The 15,260-nt window shown below is 44.1% G+C and overlaps 1 protein-coding gene across 4 annotated transcripts in view; it reads left to right on the top strand.

Moving 5' to 3' along the window:
• LOC116302813 (guanylate-binding protein 6) overlaps positions 1 to 15,260 on the top strand; it is a 37,120-nt gene that overhangs the window by 7,393 nt on the left and 14,467 nt on the right. The window lies entirely within an intron of this gene.

Consider the following 15,260-nt stretch of genomic DNA (forward strand, 5'->3'; position numbering starts at 1 on the left):
CCCTTTGCAGATCCGCGGCACGTTTTTCCGCGTTAGTCCTTTCGGTTAAGTTGTGCAGCCTTTCTAACAGGCTTCTAGTAGCACGCTGAAAGCCTCTTAATCTCAAGACGTCACCCCTAACGTTGCCCTCCTCATCAAAGAGGTTTTGCGGTTTTGTCCAGCGGTCTTTGTCGGGAAATCTTAAGTCTTGGACGCTTATGAGGACTTTGTTTCCCTTTTCCGTGAGCTTTACGTCGTCAGCATCAAAGTTGTCGTAGCGCAGCTCTAGCTCCTGCTTTGCCCACTCTACGGTTTCCCGCGCGGCTGCTTCCGGCTCGCCCATGTTTTGAAGCTCTATGTGCTCACGCGGAAACGTGTACTCGCGTGCTTTGGGATGTCTTAGGGCCTTTGCAATTCTATTCCTTAGGGAATCGTCGACTTGTTGGGTGGGAAGCAGCGGTTTTTCATCACCGTCGTTAATGTCAGCCTGACCTTCCTCAGTGGTGGGATCGAAGTCGGGGTCTGTTCCTTCTACTTCCATTATATATGATAAGCTCAAAGTTAAATCCCAACGTATTACCTAAGCAGGTTGGCGGACTGAAAGCAGAACGCACCTTTCACCGGGTCACATTCACGCCATCCAGCGCAAAGCCAGGGGAAACCCTGTACGTAGGCGTGCCCCGCCTAACGGATAACCTAGTCTTAGTTCCTGGTACCTTGGCTTTAAGGTTTGACCTAGCGGTGCAGTCAAGCCCCACAGACGAAAGGATTATCGTTAACAACGTGGGCCGCAACATTGTTTCTAAGATGCGCGTAAAGTTCGCAGGGGAATCCTTGCTGGACTTAAATAGGTACGATCTGTATACCACGTACAAAGACTTATGGTTGACAGCATTTGACCGCGCGCAAAGGATAGAACAAGGAATTGGTAGTGTCATTCTACGTAAGGTCCGCACACCTACGAAAACGCAACCTACTGACGGCAGTGGAGAAACCGCAGTGGCAGACGCAAAGCGAATAAAGACAGCCTATGGTAGCAAGTATGTCATACCACTGGACTTTGAAGTAATCACGAATCACGGCGCGTATTACCCAAGACAGTTATCCGAGCTACAGTTTGAAGTAACTTTAGCAGATGCTAATAACATTATTGGTGGGCTAAGCACTGCACTTACCACAACAACCCCATACTCTATTACCAACTTAGAGCTACAGTACGAAACGGTATACAGCGAAGAGCTGGCCCGTAGCGCTGGCATGGAGTACAGTTCCGGAAAAGCATTCCTTTACGACCACGTAGTGATGTATAAGACGTTTAGCTTCCTGGATAAGACGGATGAGGTTATCAACCAAAGCATTAACCTCCCCCGAAGAAGTCTCACGGGGCTAATGCTGGTGTTTGCCAAACCCTACGAAGCCGGTAAGCGCGACTCCGAGGCCTTTCACAACCCCAACATTACTAACGTAGGGGTCAACATAAACGGCGTTCCAAACAAGGTCTACTCGCAGGGAATAAAGCCCGAAGACATCTACAGGGAAGCAAAGCGTAAGTTTGGCGACCAGATAAGTCCCGAGGAATTCTTTAAGGATAAATATGCGTTATGGATTGACATGCGCACCATTAACGACGAAGACCTACATGGCCAGGGTTTACGTCTAGTAAATACGCAGGATGGTATAACATTGGAGATCAAACGCACCAAGAATGCCTCCGCGGGCGACGGTGATAGGATAAACTGCTACGTTTTCGTCGTGTCTGACGCGCAACTGAGCGTAGAAATGAATCAGCTAAAGAGCGTTGCCTATTGATCCACTCGCTCATCCTTTTGATAAAAAAAATATGCTATATATACAATGCTTCGCGTATTTCAAAACAACGAAACCAAACTGCAATGCATAGTGCAAGGCGAAACTTTGTACTTCAAAGCAAAGGAAGTGGCGGCTGCGTTGGGTTACGAACGCCCAAAAGATGCAATTAAGGTGCATGTTCGTGAAAAGTATAAGGTAAAGCTTAGCGAACTTAGAGTGGAGGTGAATCGCCTCCCCTCGTATTCACAGCCTAATTCCCTGTACGTAACCGAATCTGGGTTGTATCAACTAATATTTAGCTCTAAGATGCCAACGGCAGAGACATTCCAGGATTGGGTCCTCGAGGACGTTCTTCCCGCATTGAGAAGGACGGGTAAGTATGAAATAGAAAGGCGGTTCGATAGTCCTAACAAGTTAGTCTTCAAAATGGAAAATGAGTTTGACCTGCATAAGAAAGTCGTGGACTACATACGCCGCTTCTACCCACAGATGCTCATAGCGCCCGGCTTAGGGGAATTGCAGGATTCTGACAGCAAACGCATAAAATGCTGGCAGAAGGGTTATCAAAGGGGTCAACCCGACCTCTTAATACTGAACGCGCATTTAAGGTATGAAGGGCTTTGCATCGAATTAAAGACGCCGAAAGGAAATGGCATACTCTCCGCAGACCAACGCAAGATAATTTCGCAGTATGACGCGAATGGTTACCTGACCATGGTTAGCAACGATTATGACGTCATCTGTCGTGCCCTTAGCAACTACGCGGAAGGCATTCGTATTCCCTGTCGGTGGTGCTGCAAACGCTTCAAGACTACGGAGACAAGGGCAACGCATTTAAGAATATTTCATAGATATAATGATCGTCAACCAAATACACTGGCGTGACCTGATTTGCGGTAAAGCATACGAAATAAAAAATTACGTCGTCTTCGAAGACATCGACCGTTTACGGTTAGTCCTCAAAGACTTAGAAGGCAAGGAATATTCCCTTTGGGCGCCGGATTGCGTGCGGTACGTAATTCAGGGCGAGGAATTCACCCACTTACGCAGCTATGGTAAGGTAAATGGCCGATGGAAGTTTGACATTGAAAGAAGAGTCACTCCATCTCCTCTTTGTAGTTAAGCGCGTCTGCTAAAGTCCGCTGCGCTTTAGGATCCGCGGAGCACCAATGGGATCCTTCGGAGAATACCCTGTCGCAATGAAGGCAGGTGTATTTTTTACGCGGTTTGGGTGTCGCAATGCAGTCGGCAGGTAGTTCGCAAGTAATACAGTCCATATATTGAAAGGGCGATTAGGAATCCTCCTAAGAATGCGGCTGCGTAGGCTAGCATATACCTTTAAAAGGGGTCCTTATTTTCATTATGCAAGCGCCCTTTAAAGGGGTCTTTATTTTTATTTATTATTATTCATTATTCTTAATAATAATAAATAAAAATAAGGATGGGATTTGAGACTCTTTGCGCAAACCCTATCTTACTATCTTAGGTCCTTTCTAACTTCTACGGGCTTTCCTTGCAGCCTCATTACCGGCATGCCAGGCCTCAAAGCGATCTAAGTACTCCTTGAAACCGCCTTGGCCGTCGTAGAGGCACTGCCAAATATGCTGGTCACTTCTTTGACAGCCAGCAGCGCTCACAAGTTGCCTCCCAATATTCCCTATCTTCCCACCTTACGCCTTCGACGCAGTCAAACTCCGCAAAGCGCTGGTCAATTTCCTTCTTCCGGCGCGTTAACTTCCTTTGGGTTTCCTTTGGGCAACATCGTGCAGCAACGTCGCCGTGCTCCTCGCAAGCCACGCTTAGCAGGTCGTAATTGCCGCGGCACCGATGTCGATGCCATTCGTCGTTCTTGTCGTCCTCACAGCGCTCACATACGTTCTTTAGGCAAACGCGGTTATCCACGTGGTAATCCAACATCTGCGCGCTGCTAAAGAGGCGATTACACTCCTTACAACGCCTTTCGCGTGCCTTCTTAGCGCGTACCTTCTTTTCCAGGTGGTATTTTAACATTTGCTTGCTGCTGAACTCCTTGTTACACCGCTCACACTCCATATATAATAAGGATTTAATAACCACTATAAGGGATACCGCATGAAGTCCTTAACGGCCAGAAACTATTTCAAAGAGTGTCTCAGAATGTTGACGTTTAGGTTAAATCTTTGTTAAGGATACCTGGAAACTATTCCAAAGAGTGTCTCAGAATGTTAACAATAAAGTTAAATCTTTGTTAAGGATGCCTGGAAAGCCCGTAATGGTTAGTAGGCGGCTTAAAATAGTAAGGTAGGGTTTGTGCAAAAAGTCTCGAATCCCATTCTTATTTTTATTTATTATTATTAAGAATAATTAAGGATATTTAATAATAATAAATAAAAATAAGGACCCCTTTTAAAGGGCGCTTGCAGGATTCGAAATAGTAAAGCTAAGACACTTTTTAAATAGTTTCCAGGCATCCTTAACAAAGATTTAACCTTATTGTCAACATTCTACAGGGGATATCGCATGAAGTCCTTAACGGACTCCTTAGCCCAACCGGCCATCGTCAAAAGCGCACCAAACCTTTCCGCGCGCTTCAGGCCGCACATTTCATCGTACAACTCCTGCACGCGCTCTTTTAACCGGTCTATCTCCTCCCTTTGCATTTCTATGGTGTCTCTTTTATCTTTTGCGTCGGTGGCAATCCTTCTTACTGCGTCCACTGGGTCCATCGTATATATAATGGATCCGAACCATATTCCTTGTAACGCTCTGATCGTAGGACCCACCGGCTGCGGAAAGACGCAGTTCGTGGTAGAGCAGCTATTAGGACCCTTTAGATACCGCTTCGACTACATCGTACTGCTTTGCCCCACCTACGTGAATAACCGCACCTGGACGGGCATAGGAGTGAAAGATGACGACTTCTTTGTGGACATACTGGATCCTAACGAGTTATCTGGACATCTTAAGTTCTGGCACAAACAATTCCCTAAAGATACACAGACACTCCTCATATTGGATGACATTGCCTGTGGGGACGACGTAAAAAGACGCACTTCCGAGCTCGTTAAACTCGCCTTCAGCGGTAGGCATGACAATATTAGCGTTTGGTTGCTTTCCCAGCAGCTTACCAGTGTCTCTAAACCCTTCAGGGAAAACATAGGCTCTCTCGTAGTATTTTATACTCCGAGCCGGAGTGACCTGGAAACCATCTTAAGCGACTATGGAGGCGAGATAAGCAAGGAACAGTTACACGAATACATGCGGCATTTAAAGACGCACCAACATTCCAAGATGATCTTCTCTTTGAGGTTTCCCTACACGGTTGGAATCTATGATTCCTAATGTATATGGACATTGAGCAGCTCTTAGATGAAGTCCCCACGCAGTTAGACGAAAGTAACCTTAAGGAACAACTCAACATCCTTGTGTCTTCGGGGAAGTGCAAAGAAATGATAGGCAAGGAACTTACCCATGAGCAGGTTAATAAGTTGTCGGAAGAGGAAGTCAAAAAGTTCCATAAGAGGTATGAGGCTGCCCTTGCAAGTAAGACCACGGACGCCGTAGCAGACTCCGCTATCCGACTTGCGACTAAATTGCTTGGACTTGCGCTGCCCATAGACGACGTGGAGCAACTGCGGAAGGACATAAGCGAGGACTACGTTATTGCTCAAGAACTTAAGATAACCTGCGGGTGGTTGTCTTTGAAGTGCGGTAAGTTAATGGCAGTCGCCTCTGCGGCACTTCACGTAGCTCAGCATGTCGACTTGGAGGAACTTACGGCCTCTTGGAAGGACTTCAAGAAGGACAGAGAAGTCGAAAAGGTCTTCCAGGCAGCACTTGCTGAGGTACCTGATCAAGTCGCCTCAAGTACTTAGTCAAGTCGTCCTCAGGAATTACCCAGGTCGCCTCAAGTACTTAGTCAAGTCGTCCTTAAGTCATTCTCAAGTACTTATTAAGTCCTTCTCAAGTACTTACCCAGGTTACCTTAAGTTACTTATCAAGTCCTTCAAGTCCTTAGATATAAATGAGTGAACCAGAGTCGAAGGTAGAGCAGCCCCAAGAGGAGCAAAAGATTACCAAGGCTAAATCTCCAGGCAGAGTCGCTGCAGGAAAGAAGCTCGCGGAGATGAATAAGAAGAACAAAGCAAAGAAAGAGGAAAAGGTGGAGGAAAGAGAAGAGGAATCCTTTATTAATCCTGGGTACGTCATTGGCGCGTTAGGAGTCGCTATAGCAGCAGGCAGCCTCTACTTACAATGGCGGGCTACGAAGCCAAAAGTAAAGTGGGAGGCCGCAACATATCACGCACCTGTGGAACCGGCTGTTAGAAAAAGTAAGATCCCTGAAATGGAGTAGATTTATCACCCGCGGCGACCTAGATTTTCCTTCTCGCTTTGTAATATAATGTCGACCGCGTTGTTGAAAACTGTTGAAGAAGCAGCTATTATTACTTCCATCGTTGCGGGTATTGGTTGGGTAGGTAAGAAAGTGCTCAAAGAAGACTTTACTGAAGACCCAAGCAAGAGCTTCGCTAATTTTGCTAAGATGACCGCTGCCGTAGGCGGGGCTATCATGGTAAAGGATTACCTACGGAAGGAAAAGTACCTACCTACGGTGTGATTTTCTAATATATAATGGCTAGCGTGGTCGCAGGTGGAGTTATTGCAGCTTTAGCATTCACTGGAGCTAATTATGGTGGTCAGTATTTGGATAGATTAGTTAGAGGCGATAAAAGCGGAGATTTAGCCGCCGAAAGGAAAAGGCATGATTTAGCGCTGGAGAAATATCAGCGAGACGTTGCAGCTTGGAATGAAAAAAGACAAGCTTACAGGGATTGGTTGGATAAGAACTACCAAGACAAAATGCAGGCGGATAAGAACTTCGAAAATACAGACTACGCCTTTAAGCTCTATGCGCAAGCACACCCCGCGGCATTAACGGGGTTAAAAAGGCCTCAGTTTAAGAATTACTACCAGCCTTCTAAGAAACAAAAAGACAATGAGCTGGTCTTCGTAGGAGTCGCAGGGCTGGCAGGAGGCGTAGCTTTGGCGTATCTGCTCTGAGCGCAGCTCAGATCACTAAAAGGGGACTTGTCCCCTGTAATATATGATCGTCTTTTTGGAAAGCGACAAGAATAACTTTACCACTTATTTGAATCCCCCCATCAAAGCCCATAAGGTTAGGCTGGTTAGTTGCTCTTTGTACAATTCTTGGTATAATTTAGTCAATGCCTTGGTCACTGAGCATAAAGGCGGCGGCAATTATCAAGGCGTATTGCTGCCCGATGGACATTACACACCAATCACCCTTGCTAAGGAATTAGCAAAACACGGTTATACTCTCACCACGGGATTGCCGCACGAAATGACCTTCAAACATAATATGCCAAACTATTCAGTAACTTTTGGAAAGTCTGACCCATTGGGATCTTTATTATGTGCCTCGGGCAAAACAATTACCGACACAGCCATACCCGTGAAATGGAAAGTCGCATCCTCTTACGAAGTCTATTGCGACTTGGTTCATAGTTACAACAATGGAGGAAAGTCTTCTCTTATGTCCAAGTTTCTACCTCAGGGTAATCCATTTGACCTGGTAGAATACGCGCCCATTTCTTTGAGCTATGACTTGTCTAATTTGGTAGAAAGCATAAACATCACCATTAAAGTGGACGGAAAGACGGTGGATTTTAACGGACGTAAGATCAATCTCGTTTTGGAATTCATATAATGGGCCGCGTAGAGGACAAACTTAAAAGGATTTACTATGGGCCTGAAGGCTATTGGAAAGGAGCGTCGGCCATCAAGAAACTCGCGACCGCGGCCAGGGTATCAGACGAAACGGCTAAGAACTGGCTAAGAAAACAAACCCTCTGGCAGGTTTATCTTCCCGTGCCCAAGTACATTCCCAGGCCCAGCTTCACCGTAAATACCCCCAATGAAGTTCATCAGGCAGATTTGCTTTTCTTACCGCACGATAAGGTGAGAAAAAAGACCTATAAATACGCTTTGACCGTAGTCGATATCGCAAGCAGATATAAGGACGCCGAACCCATAACCAGCAAGGATTCTGGGGAAGTCGCAGAAGCCCTAGGTAGGATTTATAAGCGCGTCTTGAAATGGCCTAAGCTGCTGCAAGTGGATGCGGGGACGGAGTTCATGGGCGTGGTTACTAAGACCCTGAAAGACCACGACACTAAGATTAGGAGAGCCGAAGCAGAGTACCACAGGGGCCAGAGCATTGTCGAAAGATTCAATAAGACCCTGGCCGAGCGCCTCTTTGGGTACCAGTATTGGAAAGAGCTGGAAGATCCCTCCAAACGCAACAAGGAATGGACTCAGAGGCTCCCCCAGGTCATCGCGGCTTTGAACAACGAGGCGGCCAGGGCTACGGGAATAAAACCCAAGGATGCTATGAAGAAGAAACACGTGGAACACAAGTCCTACGTCAGAAGCTCAAGGGCGGTCTTCCCCCATGAAAAAAAATTAGGTAATGTCACAGTCCGATATCTCTACGGACCGGGTGAATTAGAAGGAGGATCCAAAAGAGCTACGGATCCTAATTGATCTTTGGAAACTTACCAGATCCGAAGCGTAATAGCTAAGAAGGGTCAGCCCATCTTGTATTATCTTCACGATGGCCCCACACGTGGGTTCGTCATGGAAGAACTGCTTATCGTGTGATGTCCGAATGCTATCGTATGCACTCCGTCATCACACATCCATCGCTTACCGTCAAATGCAGACAGTGACACCTTCTCCTGCGTGACGTTATGTATCTGATGACCATAGCTGCGCAGGCTGTTCATCTTATGCCGCTGTTCCTTGCGTGTTCGTAATACGTTGAGGTAGGACTCGTGCGTAATGTCCTTCTTAACCACGTACTTTTTTACGCCTTTAGCTTTCTTTTCTACGCCGTCTAACTTTAGCACGCTGTACATCTTTGGTTTCAGACCCACGTACTCTACTATGGGTTTTCCTAACATTTCGTCTTTCATCTTCCCAATTACCTTCTTATTCTTCGCAGAGTAAAGGAAGTGCTCCTTCGGGTAACCGCTGGTGTCGTACTCGTCTATGTCGGGGAGGCAGTCTTTGTAAACGTCTTCCGTTTGCACTTCTAGAATTAGGGAGTCGGTGTCTGTGTACAGGAGGCGACAGCGGTCTCCGTACTTTGGCTTAAGCTTATCGTAGTAGAACTCGTACATAAGCAGCTTCGATAGATCCAGCACCGTAAAGCCTGTGTAAACGGGCTTGTTTAGTAAGAGGTTTGCCCTTTTCATGTGAATCACGTAGAAGTTCAGCATTTCTACGTATCTAACGAAGCCTGGCTGTGACACGTATGCTTCTGCTTCCTCTTTGGTGCTGACTATTTTTACGCTTACGCGCTTGCGGATGTTCTCCATTGTCTTTCCGAACACGCTGTTGTTCATCAGTTTGAAGAGGTTTTTCTCGAAGTCATTTTTCGCTGCGGTACGCTTTTGCGTGTTAAAGTCAATGTAGGGGCGCATCCAGGGTTCCTGCGTGAATTTTAGGACTCTGTGGATCTTCTCTACGCGCATTCCGTGTCGCACGTAGAACTGCAGGTTGCGGTAATGTACCACATACTTCTTCTTATCCATCAGGTTCATAGTTAGTTTCCTGTACGGTTTGTAACCAGGGCACATTTGCTTTTGCAGCGGACTTAGCTGCTTAAATGGTATCTCTATCGCTTCTGGTGCTAAGGGGAACTCATTGTGTTCGTCGTGCAGGCGCTCTGGGTACTCCAGATCCACTTCTAAGACGTAACCCTTGTCTTCCTCCTTTCCTACCTGCATGTAGAAGTCTATCGGCTTCACTGGATCCCATTCGAAGTCTCTCACAGGTAGGTACTGTGACATTGCCCAACCATAAAGGTTATTCGCATCCAGGTAGTAAATGTATGTGGTTGGTTTCTCTGGGTCGTGCTCTACTAAGGGGTTGTTTGCGCGGGCGTAACGTCGGCTGGGTCCGCATACGCCGCCACGAATACCGTCTTCCATAAACCGATACATGTCGTACTCCGTTAGGAGATCCAACTGCGCATTTGTCTTCTTTAACAAAGCACTCCAGCTGAGCCCAGGAGCCGTGTAGAAATTAGCGGGATCCAATCCGTAATATTCCATAGCCATCTTTCTGAAGCTTTGGAAAACATCTGCAAGCAGCACTACGTCAGACCTTAGGTAGATGTCGTGGTAGTCCCCCATGTTCTCACAGGAGTACTTTTCCCACACGTCTAACGCATGCTGGTACTCCTCATCCTTTATGCCGGACTCGTTTAGGGTGCTGTAGAAGCGATCTTTGGGTGGTAGGGACTCTTTGAATCGATCCCAGGAATCCATGTATTCGTATGGGTAGACTCCTTTCCTTTCCGCGCCATATTGACTGGAAATGGGAAAGTTGGTGTTATACTTTACGAGGTTTGCTAAGGAGTCCGCCATAAACTGCTGCGAATCTAAGAACTTTAGCTTACCCACAGTTACGGACATGTAGCGCTCTTTGTTGTTGGGTATGCATTTGACGTCGGAGCCGTCTGTTCCTTGTAGTAGCAAATGGGAGTCGTAACCGCGGAGGTTGTGAAAGAACACCGGAATCTCCATGTCTGGATTTACTTTGAAGTTTATATTGCATTTCCAATGAGCCGCTCCTCTGTATTTACCCGTGATGTGGCAGTGATCCCTAACCTTATCCACATAGAAATCCTCAACAAATGCTTTGTGGCAGTGAATGCAGTGCGTGGAGGGCTTTCCCGGCTTCTCACCTTTCTTAGCATACTTCCCGCATTTAAAATGAGCTTCTCCTAGATACTTTCCATCTTCATCCCACGCTTTCTTGGCTCGTCTTCCAAACTGAAGAAGCGTATGTTGGCAAATGTGACATTTTTTTGCCTTGTTAAAAGCCTCCTGGTTCTCTTTGGTAAATTCCATCTTCTTTGGACGTCTTAATTGTTCTCTAATCTCCCCCTCCTCTTCTCGCAATGCTTCTAGAAACTCATTAGCTGCGTTCTTACCTCGGTAAATCACAGGAGGGTTTGCTTTACCGTCTGATTTGACTACTATGTAACCAAAGGAGCAGATCTCGTGTAATCCTAAATTATTCGTGGCACCACGTTTCTGCTCTTCCTTAGTTATCAACGCTTCGAAGTCTGCATATATCACGTAAGGCACTTGCATCTGCTTTTGATGGTCTGCGTATGAAAGCTCTTTGTTGGTGGGTATCTGGATCCGTTGCGCCACTTCTTCGACTCCGCGGCAGATCTCATCGTGTTTCTTTAGGGTATTTAAGGATGTAAATGACAGCAAGCAGCAGTCGCAGAAGTACTTTTTGCCTTTGTGCTTAGTATGTCTGTGGAATAGTCTGCTAATGTGTTTAACCCATGAGTAGTGTCCGCCGTGGTAGAATAAATGTACGCGCTCTCCTTTACTTTTTGACAGAACTAACGGTACTATCGTCTGCTCTCTGACTCCGTAAACGTTAATTGCTAGGTCATTTTCCTGCTCGAATATGGGGATGTCTATCAACTGCATGGGAAATTCCACACCATCCCACTCTAAATCATCTGTGGGATACTTACTTGTCCTACAGGGATCCTTCTCTGCTGGATACAGTGCAGACCTGATTGCCCACATAAAGCATCGATTGTCTTCATTCTTCACGTTTACAATAGCCTTCTTCCTTTCTACCCACGTTGGTAGCGGTACGTAACTCCCCCCTCGTATGGGTACGTACCTGGCCATACTTATCTCTATTCCTTCAACCTCCTCTACTGTCCAACCCGATCCTTCTTTCGTGTAGTTAGACAGCGACTCCATTATTGCTTCTAAGGCTTCACTGAGTGACCTATCCAGATTCGTGGATTCTAATATCACTAACGACTTTGATCGCAACATTGCTGTCGTCATTACCTCGTCTTTTGACAAACTTACTTCTACCATTATGCTCGCTTTCAGGGCTCCTAATTCTTCTATACCTTTTCGGAGAGTCCTTTTAACCTTCCTTTCTGACTGACGCCAAAACTGTCTAACGTCAATCTCACCGTTACCGGGTATTGACACCGTGCTGAAGTTGCTTTGGGATTCCATCTATATAATAGGAAATATTTTATACCTAATACCAAGCACTTTTTAGGTCGTCGTAGTCGTACTCACAGTCTTGACAATGCCAAAACAATTTAACCTTAGTCTCAAACTTCTTACCACATCCACAATCATAACTGCTCATACACTTCGTCTTCATTTTCAAATGCTTTTTCAAATCCGCTTCTTTCTTAAAAGTTCTCTTACATTCTTCGCACTCCATATATAGACTAACATATTTAAGTGCGCTGTTGCCCTCAACCACACTTGGAGTGGGGGTCGTCCGTAGGTGGATTTTTGATACGAATCTTGCCCGTGTTGAGATTGCGCTGGAACCCCCATTCCCTATACTACTCCTGAAAAGCTATAAAGCAGAGGCCGACAAGGATTATGGGTAGATTCGTTTTTCACATTTCACCGCTTGATAACTGTTCATGGACTTGCGAATTTTTTAACGGTTACAGTCTCACTTCTTCTGAGCATCATCAAGCTGCAGTTTGTATTAAAAAAGCTTTGTATATATATGCTTTTTTGATATGAAAAGTTTCCCATGATGCTTAGTTATGTATAAGTGTATACTTTTTGAGTGAGTGAAAGACAGTTTATATAAATACGAGGTATTTGGTGTAATGTGTAATTCCTTTTCAAAACAAACTGAGCTTATCTGTATGGAAATATTGAAAAAGTTATTTTATTATTCACCGATCCAAGGCCATCGAAACTGCCTTTTCTAGATAGTAAAAACATGATTTTTCGCCAAAAACACCTGAATTCTTGAAAATTACTCTGTGATACACCTTTGACTACATAAATAATAGTTATTGCTGTTGTTCTTGGTCTTAATTTTTCCAAGGCCGACGTTTTCTGTACCTTTGAGTGTTTTGATTTTGAAACCCGCGGGAATCCCTCGATGCAGATGCGCAGTAAGTGTGCGCGCTGACAATAGTAGGCACCAACCTTAATTGTTGGAAACGCAATATAAAAGCAATGCAAAAGTAATTAGAAGGTTTCCAATAGTCCCCTTCGCAGTTCCCTGCGCCATCTTGAAAGGTAGCCGTGCCTTTGCATCGAATCATGCGAATAATTGTCTAAGGTGTTAAAAAAGGTCTCTATCATTGCAAGCTCACCGTTCGTCTCGCTTCGATACAAAGGCACTGCTTCCTTTCAAGATGGCGCAGGGAACTGTTGTACTTACTTCCTAAGTAGTTGGTAGGTAGTGCTTGGTCCTGTGCAGCAGTGAGTAGTCCTTCCGTCTCCATTTTAATGTCTCCTTTCTTTGGCCAAGTGCTCTCCTTATCCATCTTGTCCTCGCACGTCTTGATGTAGTTTACGTGTAAAGGCTTGCCTGTGTATCTCTCAATTCTCAAGTGTATCTCTCGAGTCTCAAGTTTTTTTTCAAGTTTTTTTTGCCTGTGTATCTCTCAAGTCTCAAGTGTATCTCTCAATTCTTAAGTGTATCTCTCAAGTCTCAAGTTTTTTTCAAGTCTTTTGTTATCATTATTATTATTATTATTGTTATTATTATTATTATCATTGTTATGATAATATCATCGAAGTTAATAACATCTAGACACACCGAGTCTATAAAAGATCAAAATTTAACACCTTTGGAGGACTCAGAGGATCTCAAGAGTCAATATCGCAGTTTGAAAGCAATTATGACAAAGTCGAAAATCGAGCGTATCGACGGTATGATGAATCCAGAAATGGCAACTTACATCGATCAAGCAAGAGATAAAGGTGCAAGTTCCTGGTTAAACACTATTCCTTATGACAACCAAGGCCTAACCCTCAACAAGCAAGAATTTAGAGATGCCTTGCGCTTACGATATAACATGCCCCTAAGTGATCTACCTTTGACTTGTCCATGTGGCTCGTCTTTCGACGTCAATCACGCGTTATCCTGCAAGAAAGGAGGCTTCATTGCCCAAAGACATGACAATGTTCGCGACTTTTTAACCACTCTCTTGAGCAAAGTCTGCCATAACGTCCAAGCCGAGCCTCGGCTGATTCCACTGAATGGAGAACGGTTTAACCTAAAATCCACGACTACAAGCGAAGATGCACGCCTGGATATCAAAGCGGGGGCATTCTGGCAACGAGGAGTGACAGCATTTTTTGACGTACGAGTGTCGCATGTCAACTCCAAGTGCAACCAGAAGAAAACCACCTCATCAATATTCAACGAACAAGAGCAAGAAAAGAAAAGAAAATATCAACAGAGAGTTCTGGAAGTGGAAATGGGTTCATTTACACCACTTATCTTTGGGACCAATGGTGGTATGGGCAAGGAAAGCCAAATTTTCCTAAAAACTCTAGCGGATAAACTGGCGAACAAAACTGGACAAAGCTATTCTGACACAATAACATATATTAGAACAAAGTTGTCGTTTGAGATTTTGAAAGCTGTAATTACATGCATTAGAGGCTCCCGCACTCCTTTTTATAAGAACAACGAAAGTGACTTTCTATTGGACTTTAGCATTAATACTAACCTTGCCGATATTAGATAATTTTAGACTTTTTTATAATGCTTGTTTTTCATTTTGTTTTTTTCTAGTTTTTTGTAAATAGTAACTTTTTCTCTTTAAATTTTCACAAAGTACATAATGTAAATATTCTTTTATTATTATTATTATTATTTTTAATGATTTACAAACTTATTATCATTATTACATTATTGTTATTAAAATTTATGTTATTATCATTGTTATTATTATCGTTATTATTATTATTATTATTATTTATTATTATTATTATTATTATTATTATTATTATTGTTATTATTATTATTATTATTGTTATTATTATTTATTATTATTATTATTGTTATTATTATTATTATTATTGTTATTATTATTATTATTATTATTATTATTATTATTATTATTGTTGTTATAATGAAGAAATAGAAAACGCGCGCGCGTGCTGTGTGCTGTCATAAAGCACGCGGGGATTTGGCAGAACACGAGAGAAGTGTTAGGAGAAGCACGACGCGTAGCGGAGTGCTTCTTGACACTTCTTGAGTGTTCTGCCAATCCCCGAGTGCTTTATGACTGCACACAGCACAGCAAGCAAGTTTTTTATTTCTTTTATAAAATACAAATTTCACTCCGTTTTTTTTCTGGATAGAAATGACGAAACTAGTAGTGCGCGCGCGTGCAATGTGCTCTCATAAAGCACGCGCTCCCAACCATTCAGAACGCGAGATTTATAACAGTTATTTTATAATTATTATTATAAAATGATTGTGACACAAAAGCACAATTGGTTTTATATGATATAAACCTATAACTGGTATAAAAAGCACATAATCCTTGTTAATTTAATAAACGGTTAGAATATACCGTAAATCCTCTATTTGGCCCCCCTCTCAAATAAGCCCCCCTCTCAAATAAGCCCCCC

The sequence above is a fragment of the Actinia tenebrosa genome, unplaced genomic scaffold (assembly GCF_029948245.1).
Source record: "Actinia tenebrosa isolate PJP-AT-01 unplaced genomic scaffold, QUT_ActTen_1.0 PGA_scaffold0__85_contigs__length_37466705, whole genome shotgun sequence".
NCBI lineage: Eukaryota > Metazoa > Cnidaria > Anthozoa > Actiniaria > Actiniidae > Actinia > Actinia tenebrosa.